Raw genomic sequence first — 11,558 nt, 5'->3', positions numbered from 1 at the left:
TAAAAGTAAATAACTTTGAAAAATAATGTGTTGTTGTGTTTATATATTACTCCAAACATGACCCACTTTTCAAAAGATGGGATTTTTCTATGAAATTTTAACCTTTATTTATGATTTTCGCCTTGGTGGCATCCTTTACCAGTCGTAATATTTTAACCACTACTTTGTACATTAAAAACCAACAAAAAGTGCAAAAATCAGCGCTGGTGAGCAATGCCGCCATATTCAAAAACGAAAAAAATACGTCCGTCTCCGGGGCACTTTTTTATCCCAAATGACACAAGCCTCGATTTCGGTAAAATGACGTTGAAGTTGACGTCACTTAATTAGATATTTGTTTTCATTAATTTGAAATCTACACGCCATTAACGGTGTATACATGTGTGAAACTGGGTCAGAGAAAACATGCAGTTATTGCTCTGAATATGCGCGAATATTTAAAGTGCATGGCGGATTTATTAATTGTTATTGTAAGTTTGAATTTTAATTATAAATTTATTTGTAATTTGAGGCAAAACAGAATCGACAGACCGCCCGTTTGGGAAACAGGCTGATTCGGACCATGGCTGATTCGAACCAAATATTTTTGCTGATTCGAACCAAATACTTTAAATAACAGTAGAAAATGACCACATCTTTCGTCTGATTTGGACCACAAACTTCGATATATTTACGAGTCAGTATTAAAGGACCATATATTTTGGAGGATTCAGCAATGTTCAGGAAATAATGTTGATTATAGAGATTAACTTGAGGTAGGAACGTTTATTATATAAAATATACACCGTGACAAGCACTGAAGCAGGTAAGAAATTTTGACTAGCTAAAATACATCAGTTATGCATTTAAAAAGCATTTTAATTATTCTTTGCATCATAAATCGTTTGTTGACGTATCGAAGATACAACTTTGCAGCGAAAAATGGCAGTGTTGACATTTCGATTCGACTGTCTGCTGTCAAATACTTTTAATATCTTTTCTGTGTATTTGTCAATTTTCATGATGGCAGAATATACTTGTAGCCAAGACAGCCAGGCATCTACTATGTTAAGTACATTCTGTATGAAACTTTCTATCTAAAAATTGTAAAGAGGTAAATGAACAGGAATATTACAAGATATTGTACACTGTTTAAACTGTCACAGATGTGAACGGTTTAATAATTACATGGTCATTATGCACATAGAATTTTTTATGGAATTTTCAGGAGGTCTATTTTAGTTGCTATTACAACAAAAAGTGACACTTTTCCTGTGTTATTGTAATATAATTTTCATTTTTCATAGATTCTGCTGTACATGCAAATTACAATCAAACTACTTTTTGTCATTCTCACTACTGCCATTACTGGTAGATAACATGCTGGTAGGCTACTAAATAAATGAGAAATTATTTGTTTATTTTTTTCAGGATAACATCCAGCAGTAAGAAATATAAAGGTTCAGTGCGGTTTTGACTATGCTCAACATCAAAGCCAACACATAAATGCAGATTCTTTGGAGTTGCTGTGAATCCTCATGCAGATTCTTTGGAGCTGCTGTGAATCCTCATGCAGGTATAAAATTTTGAAAATAGTTTTTACATTCATATCAGTGTCAGTATCCTCAAATGGACTTTTTCAATATCAATTTTGACTATGAAATTCCATTTATCACTAAATTAAATTCCATAGTCTTCAAACAAATCATGACTCTATGAATTAAAGCTACAGGCCTGCAGTCCACATGTTACATTGGAATTTACAGTCACCTTTGCAGAAATTTTGTCAAATGAAATTATCTAAAGGAAGTTGTGTTTTGTTAAGACTTGATTTTACTAATTTCTATGTGTTTTTTTTTCACTGAACTTTCTGTAAATCTTTGAAATTGGATTGAAAATACTGCATTGCTTTATAATAAAAATGCTATATCTTAAGCACTCACCACTGTGAATTGGAATTCGATTAAATTTTGATAAATACAATTTGATGTGAAGCATTATCTATAAGGAAGGATGAACTGTTTGGTCAGTGTTGATTCACTCCATTTTTTCATGAGAATTTAATACATTTCTTATCAACTGTTCTTGTTTTTCTTGAAAAGTACAGTACTGCTGTTGGAAAAGGAGCAAACAGTGTGGTATCTATGGCCCACCATCACTTCAAGCATCATGGCTATGGAGAAAAGAATGCTTCATTACATATGCACAATTATAGTGGACGAAATAAGAAAAGTTGTAATAAGGTAAGAATTCCCAGTAAATAAAGAAATATTTATTAAGCACACAGAATTTGATGTTGAAATATTTAACTTTACAGTGTGATCATACACTTCAGTTTGGAAAGTCACTAGTTTCCAGTTTATATATATAATGTGCATAATTTTATGTAAATGAAAAATCATATCTCCACTGATAAACATTGATTTACAATTTGAATATTGCACACTTGCAAAACATACTGTATTATGACATAGCTGTGTATGTAAGAAAATTACCTACATGTAACTGGTATTTATTTCTTTTAATAAAGTGATGCTATGTTTTAGTGGACGCAACTTGATCCCGATGGTTGACCTTTGTATTATAAAACATAATGAGGCACAACCTATTATTGAAAAGGAGTGCACTGTATACAAACTTACTGCATATAAATATACATGGATACCCTAAGCACCCCTTATTCATACTAATGAAATAATCGATATGAATAATCAGCCTAAGGTCAACCATCGCGGTCAAGTTGCGACTACCATATATTCTAAGGAATCACTATTTTGTTTAAGAATTCATTGTTTAAATATACCATTATTTTAGCTATGGAATGTGGCTTGTTATGATTGGTCTACATGATAAATTGGAGCACATTGAACCTGATGGAGGCAGGGCATACAGAATTCAGTCCTGAACATGTTTAGGTATATTTGGCTTAAGCCTTTTTAAGCAATTAAGTTTGTATTATCTCCGTTTCCATGGCAACCATATCTTTTTTTTTGGCCGCAAATTATAAACGTTGCTTAGGGTTATATCTTAGCATATGTGAATGTTAATTATACGTTCTGATGTAATTGTTATAAGACATTTTCCTGTTTCCATAAGGAAAATCAATTGGTTGCCATGGCAACAGCAGAATTTCAAATGAATTTAAATATGAGATTTTGCATTATGAGTTGTTGATCATTCATAATAGTAATAGTTCAACAACATTTGATGTTGTGCCATTTTCACTTGTAAGTGAACCAAGAACTTTATATTTTATTTAAACAATAACAAGCTCATTTCCAACAGGATTTATTTCAATTGTTTCTTCGTACAATACAATTGCGTAAACACGGATATTAGCTGCTGGCGGAATATTTAATTTAACTGTTAATGTAATATGCTTAGGATCTTCTGCAATTCTTTCCTATTTAAATTCTAAGATAAAATGAATTATTTCAGGTTGTGGAGCTTTAACTGAAAATATGTCTGCATATGTTGATACAATCTTGAAACCATACATGGAATCTTTACCTTCCTATGTAAAGACACTACAGATTTCATCAAAAAGTTACAAAACCTCTCTAGCATAGATAAAGATGCATATCTTGTAACACTGGATGTAACATCTTTATACAGTAATATTCCTCATAGTGAGGGCATAGATGCTTGCAAATATTTTATGGAAAATGGTAGTAGATCACAGGATTCTATTAACTCCATTTCTAAAATCATAGAATTAATACTTACAAAAAACCACTTCCAGTTCAATGAAATTAATTACATTCAAAGATTTGGAACTGCTATGGGAACAAAAATGGCTCCTTGTTTTGCCTCTCTATTTATGGGTAAACTTGAAAAAGAATTTATAGACTCCTGTGATAAGAAACCACTTATCTGGTTACGTTTTTTAGATGATATTTTTTTCATCTGGAATCATTCAGAAGAGGACTTATTAGACTCTTTTGACAGATTGAACAGTTTTCATGATACTATAAAATTTACATATTGTTACACTAAAGATACTGCAACGTTTTTAGATGTTAACATAGAAAAAGATGAAACTGGTATCCTGCACACTAGTGTTCATGAAAAGTACACTAACAGTCATCAGTATTTAGAATTTTCATCATGTCACCCAGATTCATGTAAAAAGGGTATTCCCTTCAGCCAGGCTAAGCGCTTTAGGCGTATTACTTCGGATAATACCATTTTTGACAAGGAAATGGACAAGCTCAGAGAATACTTTCAAGCACGTTACTACCCTAAATGTGTTATAAATGAGGCATTAAAGAAGGCCTCTTCTCTATCAATGCAAGATGCTCTTAATTCGTGCAGTAGCAAAAATACGGATAAAGTCATTCCTTTTGTATGTACCTACAATCCATCTTTTACCTTTGGTAAAATAATAAACCAATATTGGAATCTTTTAAAGTATTCTCAACATGAAAGACAATTATATGACTATAAACCTATTGTTGCTTACAAAAGACCCAAGAATATTCAAGATGTTTTAGTTCATTCTAGGCTGAGTAAGAAAGACAAAAATTGTAGTGTAAGTAAATGTTATAGACATCGCTGTTCACACTGTTTAAATATTAATGAAGATAATTCATTTTCTAGTTCCACCATTTCATCTTGTTATAATGTTAGACATGATCTGTCATGCAATTCAACTGATGTTATTTACTTAATAACATGTAATAAATGTTTTAAACAGTATGTTGGACAAACGCACCAGCAATGTTCACAAAGAATGAATAGTCATAGATTTGATATCAATCATTATCCAGAAACTACTACTAATGTTTCTGAACATTTTAATTCTCAAGGACATACTATCCAGGATTTCTCTTTTATGCCCATTGATAAAGTAACTTATCCTTGGAAAAGGCTTTTAAAAGAGGCTTCCTGGATGTACCGTTTGGGCACTGTGTCTCCACAAGGAATGAATTCAAAAATTGTGTATTAATGCCTTTCTGAAATACTTGTTATATATGTATATTTTATTACTTGTATGTATTCCATAATCAGTTTTTACTGGTGCCATTCCTTAATCATTGCACTTATACTGCATTTTTTCACCAGTTTTTATGTATCATACTATGATCCTGTTTATGATTTTTACGCCAAACTCTTTGTTCAATTTTGAATTTGTCGTCATCGACGTCGTTTGACGTTGACGTCACTTCCTTTGTTATGTTTATTTTGAACCCTGAAGAAGGCTGATGTAGCCGAAACGTTGGTTAAAAATAAAGTGACTTGTTTTTAAAAAGTTTTTGTAGTTTTGACTACTTTTAATACTTATAAGATAAAATGAACAAATCCAAACAATTTTTTAAAATTTGACATATTTAAAAGACTTCCAGTGGTTTTATTAATTTGTTGTTAAGAATAATTAATAACATCATCGTAAATTCTTGATATACTTGTATATTCTGTTTTGGGATAAGAAAAACATCATTACCAACTTCAAGACGGCAAGATTCCAACCTACAATAATCATTTGCTGCATCAATCTTAAATGTATCTAATAAATATGGATTATGTTCTTGTGAATTACTTTTATCAGGTCGTTGTTAATAAACAAACACATGTTCGGGTTTTGTTACACCAGCTGTTATTCTAAAAGTTATATTAGTCTGTTGTGTATCTGTTGACTGTGTTATCATTTCCACCTTACATTCGTATATCTTTCAGAAATTAAATTAAATCCATAATCATTAAAAATTAAACGTGGAACCCACAAAATTAATTTAGTTACAATTACCCTACCTGCATCGGCAGCATTAGCTCTGTAAATTAAATCATCATCATTTGTTAATTGAAGTGTTATTTGTATTTGACTTGGGGGTAACATGTTTTATTCCAAACCCTGAAAAAATTATTCAACGGAATTTTAGCATTTACCTCATTGCCACTCTGGATTGATAAGTTCCTAGAAGCAAAACCACTATTATATGTAGCTTGGTCTTTTTCTGCTTTCAGCAACAACATTTTTATCTAAATAAATAAATTCATTTGTTCCAGTTGATTCTACATAATCCTTAGATAGTTCAACTAAATCTTTTAAATTTATTACCTTATATAAATTATTACGATCATAAACAATTTTTCCATTTTGTTTAACTATTAGCTGATCAATTAGTGAAGCTGCATTATCAATTAAAGCAATTTGATCATTACAGCCATAATTATTACAATTAGCAAGTAAACTTTACAATTTACTACAAAATAACCATTAAACCAATCAAAATATGAACTTCTATCATTAATTGTAAAGTGATAACCACTTTTTTGTTGTTTAACATTAGTTCCCAAGACAGAAATCAAAGGTGTATCTAATTGAATAAGAGTTAGTTCGTATCTTTCACAATACTGTTTTGTTCTAAATCTGTATATTATATATTATTTTATTTATTATAAATTAATCTGTTAATACGTTTGCGCGTTCCAGAACCTGACAGTATTTTATTTATTCTTATATCAATATCCTCCTCTTTATGATTTGAATTTGAACAGCAGTACGAGCCTGAGGCTCATAGGGAGGCTTGACCGGAGGAGCAGGTGTTACAGGTTTTTTAAAACTTTTGATTTTTTCTGTAATTTTATTAGCAGCTAAATTTCCGACTTCCGTTCCAATCTTTTTTGTTCCACTTTCAAGTGCAGTTTTTCCTGCAGTTTCCAGAGCTTTTTTTCCAGCAGTGCTAATTGAAGATGCAACAGAAGATGAAAACAATTTTTATAAAGTGTCAAAGATACCTGTACCATCAGGTCTACCTTGTATAATTTCTTCTCCGGTTTGAGCATCAACATGAATAAATATTCCTTTATTTTTATCATAAACTTTTTTGTACATTATATATTTATATTTTCTTTTTAAATTAGTGTAAAACTTGTTTCAACCCCATTAAAATAAATTATTCTACCAAATACGTCTGTAATATATATTCTTATTGGATTTATAATATTCTTATTAATTTCAGAATATCCGACTCTGTTAGGTTCTTTTGTAAATGGATAAGTTCTTGTTAAATCTGCACTACTTAAAACATAGATAATATCACTAAAATTACCATCAACGAGTGAATTATCAATACGATCACAATGAATGTAAATTGTGTCCACAGAGTTAGTTATATTTGGTGTTGTAGTTCCCCATTCAGTATTTCTTAAAGCTTTTTTCTCAAATCCAAGCAATGTTTGAAAATTTGATATTCTTAAATCCAATATAAAATTATCTTTAATTGAAATTAGGATTTTAAAACTAATGAAATCAAATTCTAAACTTTTTGAAGCAATGTCTGATTTATCAAATTCAAGACCACCTTTACTTATTAGTGATTCCCTTATATAATTATTGATGTCTGTATAACTCTAAGAACAATTTTGAAGTATAATATTTTTCCATTCTTTACCATTATTATAACGAGTTCTTTTATTGTCATATTCATCACTAATATTATGCCAAGAGTAAGTCATAGTGTTAATACTAACCAAACCAACAACATAAGTTTTATTTTTAATTTAAAATTAAAGAACGGCTGAATCTGACTGTAAAATCGCTTGGAGTATTTTTATTATCGTTTTTAACAGCTTCAGAACTTAATACTATTTTTGTTCCATTTATATATAACTTAAATTTAAATTCAAGAAAAATAATGTTTATATAACATTTCATGTTGTTCTGGTAACAATTTATTTATTTTTAATAGTTCATCAATAATGCTAATACCTTCATTTTTTAGTCCTTCATTATTATTTCCGGCATCAATTGTACCACAAATTAACTCTAAGTCATTAACCAATTCTTTTGGATTACATGAACAAAGATTTGAATTAAAACCTTCTCCTCTAATTACTTTTTTAAATTTCATAGATCTTTTATTGATAGGTAATCCTGTTTTTTCTGTTAATTCTTTAAATATTTTTCTAGAAAGTATTGAATGTTTTTTATTATTGTTATATCCTTTATTAATCAAATTAATTAAATCATCATCTACTTCAGTGTAAATTACTTCTTTTCCAGTTATTATATCTTTAGCAATCAATTTGTTTTGACCATAAAGTTTATTTAAGTCAATAATTAAATTAGCATAATGTCCATTTGGTGAAACTTTATATGGATTTAGAACCTTTGGTCCTTTAAGAAATCTTTGTTTCCGATTATGTTGCTTTATTCCTTTTCCAAAATATTTTCCTTGATTAAGAATATCATTTAGTATTTCTCTATATTTTTTATAATTATCTGCTTTGGCTATAATTGCTTTCTTTTGCTTCAGATTGAGATTTGTGGGGTTTTTCCTTCTACTTATTGCACCAGTTTCAATACCTAATACTTTTATTTCATCTGATACATTTTCTATGGCTTTCTCTACTTCTTTCCTAGTCATTTTTTCATTTGAATTTTTTGATTTGCTGTGAAAATATTTAAACACTTCTTGCGGTGTGTTATATATATTTTTTATCCAAAAGATTTAAATCAATTTCTTTATTTAGCGACGCTGGATCGAACGACATTGCACCCAGTTCTTCAGGAAATTCTTCAACTTCTTTATCCTTCAAATTTTTTTGCTCATATTCTAATTCATCTATTTCATGCATTAATTTTTTTTTTCTTCATCTTGTTCTCTACGATATGCTTCTTCTAATTTTTCATTTTTTTTTAAATATTTCTTCTTTTTTTTGTTCTTTTAATTTCTTAAGTTCATATTCAGGAATCCGTTGAACAGCTTCATCTCCCCGATCTATTGGTGTATAGGGAGCCGGTTTTTAAGGTTATTCTTCTCTTATTTTATTTTCATAATCTTTCAGTATCTTTTCAAGATTTTTAACACGTTCAGAGGAGTCTGGTAATGATGGTAGCGGTTCTTGAAATAGCTGTGGTAAACCTTGATATGTGTGTATATCTTTTATTTCATCACCTAGTGACTCTAATTGTTGTTTTATTCCAGGTAATGCTTTTAATTGACTTGATAATTGTTCTTTTTGACTTTCTATTCCTTCCGTAATTGTTTTATAAATTTCACTATACATTTCTCGACCAGTAGCTTTTCTGATTTTTTCTCTCATTATTTCATCTCTAAGAGCTCTTACCTTTTGCCCGACTAAGTTTTTTCTTATTCTTATTTCATTAAGTTTTGATTGCATTTATATAATAATGTAAGATAATGTAAGATATTGTAAGATAATGTAAAATAATGTAAGATAATGTGATATTATATATAATGGAAATTCCAAATTATGATACAAAAAGTGATTAATAATAATTTTAAGCAATTTTATCCTTTTATGCCAGATTCATGTTTTAGAATGTTAATATGTGGATCTTCCGGATCAGGAAAAACAAATACACTAACGCAAATCCTTCGAAAACCTCTTATATATTACGATAAATTATACATGTAGCCTAAAAACCTAGAACAATCTAAATATCAGGATTTAATTATTTTTATAAATAAAATTGCAAAACGAATTAAAGTAGATCCAAATGAAATACTTGAATATTCTAATAATGAAATAATTGATGTTAATGACGTTGAATCAGATAAGCAAAAAGTAGTAATATTTGATGATTTTATATGTGAAGAAAAAAAGTTCAGAATGAAATAACAAAATACTTTACTCAAGGACGTCACAAAAACTGTTCTATTATTTATTTTAGTCAATCTTACTATAAAACACCGAAATATATTCGAATTAACAGTTCACATTATATTTTGTTTGAAAGTCCAGGTAAAAGAGAAAATTATATGATTTGTAATGAACAAAATATAGATTACAACTCTTTTGCTAATGCAACAAAACAAAAATATGATTTTTTATATGTTGACAAACCAAGGAAGTTTTTAAGAAAAAACTTTACTGGTATAATATAATGGGAGTTTTTAATAATATAGAACAAATAATTGAACCTGAAAGTATCAGTAAAATTAAATTTGATATTGATTTAAGTGATTATGTTAATAGAAAACAATTTAAAAAGCTTAGAAAGGAGATGGACTCATATCTTCATAAAAAAAAAGGAACTTGATAACACAATGAACAGATCATTATATTTGGGAGGTTGTGACAGGAATGGCCGTACCGGCGACAGTAACCATCAAAACAAATCAACACCCTTTACAATATTTACAAATTTATTTACATAAGATGATTATTTACAATGAATAGATGATATGAAAAAAAAACAACGGATTATAAGAAAAAAAAAAAATAGAAGTTCAGTATCACCAGATACAATGTTCGTATAGTTCCATTCTAATGTGACGTGGTACTGTTCTTTAATTTAATTGCGAACTTTAAGTAGCACAAACAATATATAAACGTATCTGTAAATTAAGTCCCTTTAAACCGTGAATACGTTGATTCCGTGGTAGGTGATTGCATCCCTGAGCTGACTTCAGAGGATAACAAAAATCAGCGTCTTTGCGGTTTACGGCACAACCATGGGACGTAAGCTCTGCGCTGGGAATATCACATCCAGGCGAGTGAAGACAAATGAACCTCGAACATTGTACTTCCGGGTTATGACATCACCAGGAAAATCGTATGGCGGAAGAAGCTAAAATATATAACATATGGTAAGTACCATAGCAAAACAAATAAGTCAGGGCATAAAACTGCTCCTTTGGGTACACCATACCTCCGTAGGCTCCCATAAATAATACGTGCTACTTATACAAAGTATATGTGCTACTAAGTTATTACGTCACGTTATTAAAATACGTCACTAATTACTTCCATTATTACAAAAATTACTTACTTAAAAGACTAAAGTTAAAGTATGAAATGATATGAAAAGTATATGATGAAACATTATAGTAATGGAAATGATAAACTGCAGCCATTATTTACAACAACAATTTAACAAAATTCAATGTAAATCAAACGTTATATGATAGTTGGCATCCATATAATATCTAATGCCATACACTAAAACGGACATTGTATGTATATGCAATAGACTGGCACACAATTTCATATTACAATAATATATTACATACATGGTACTAAACTTGCCATATAGATTTATACATAACAATACAATGCAGTAATGGCGTTCCATAACAACGAAATGTTTGACATAAGTTTTTTAAACAGTGCTTTACAATTATCACGATACAAATTTCAGTATAAATCTAACATCTTATATAAACGAAACGTTTAAGATTCCTCTTTCGAAATAATTTACAAAAGTCTGGAAAATTTAATAAATTATCCTGACATACCGAAACTAGCTAAAGTCATATGCCGAAAAGTAAATGTTACAGAATTCTGTACAATGCACAAAAAATTACCAAATAAAAATCGTAATGCAAAAATCATACAAAAATCTAACAAATAAATTTCTTACCTCGATCGAGCATAAATTTCTAGGAAGAAAAATTAATCAGAAAAAGATTCGTCTATATGTCGGAAGGTGGTGTGCGCAAGGCATATCTAGTCCAGTCTATTTAAAGGGTAATGTCCCGCTAAATGCTAAATTTCATGGGATTCACGGCCTATGCGTAAACTCTTGACTATTTGTATTTCCACGGGATTCACGATATAGCCGGGATATCTAACTACTTTGGCGCGGATTTAAATTGACAATTTGAGGC

Source organism: Mercenaria mercenaria, chromosome 8, assembly GCF_021730395.1.
Source record: "Mercenaria mercenaria strain notata chromosome 8, MADL_Memer_1, whole genome shotgun sequence".
Taxonomy (NCBI): Eukaryota; Metazoa; Mollusca; class Bivalvia; order Venerida; family Veneridae; genus Mercenaria; species Mercenaria mercenaria.
The sequence above is the reverse complement of the archived record's forward strand: the minus strand, read 5'-3'. Positions refer to the sequence as shown.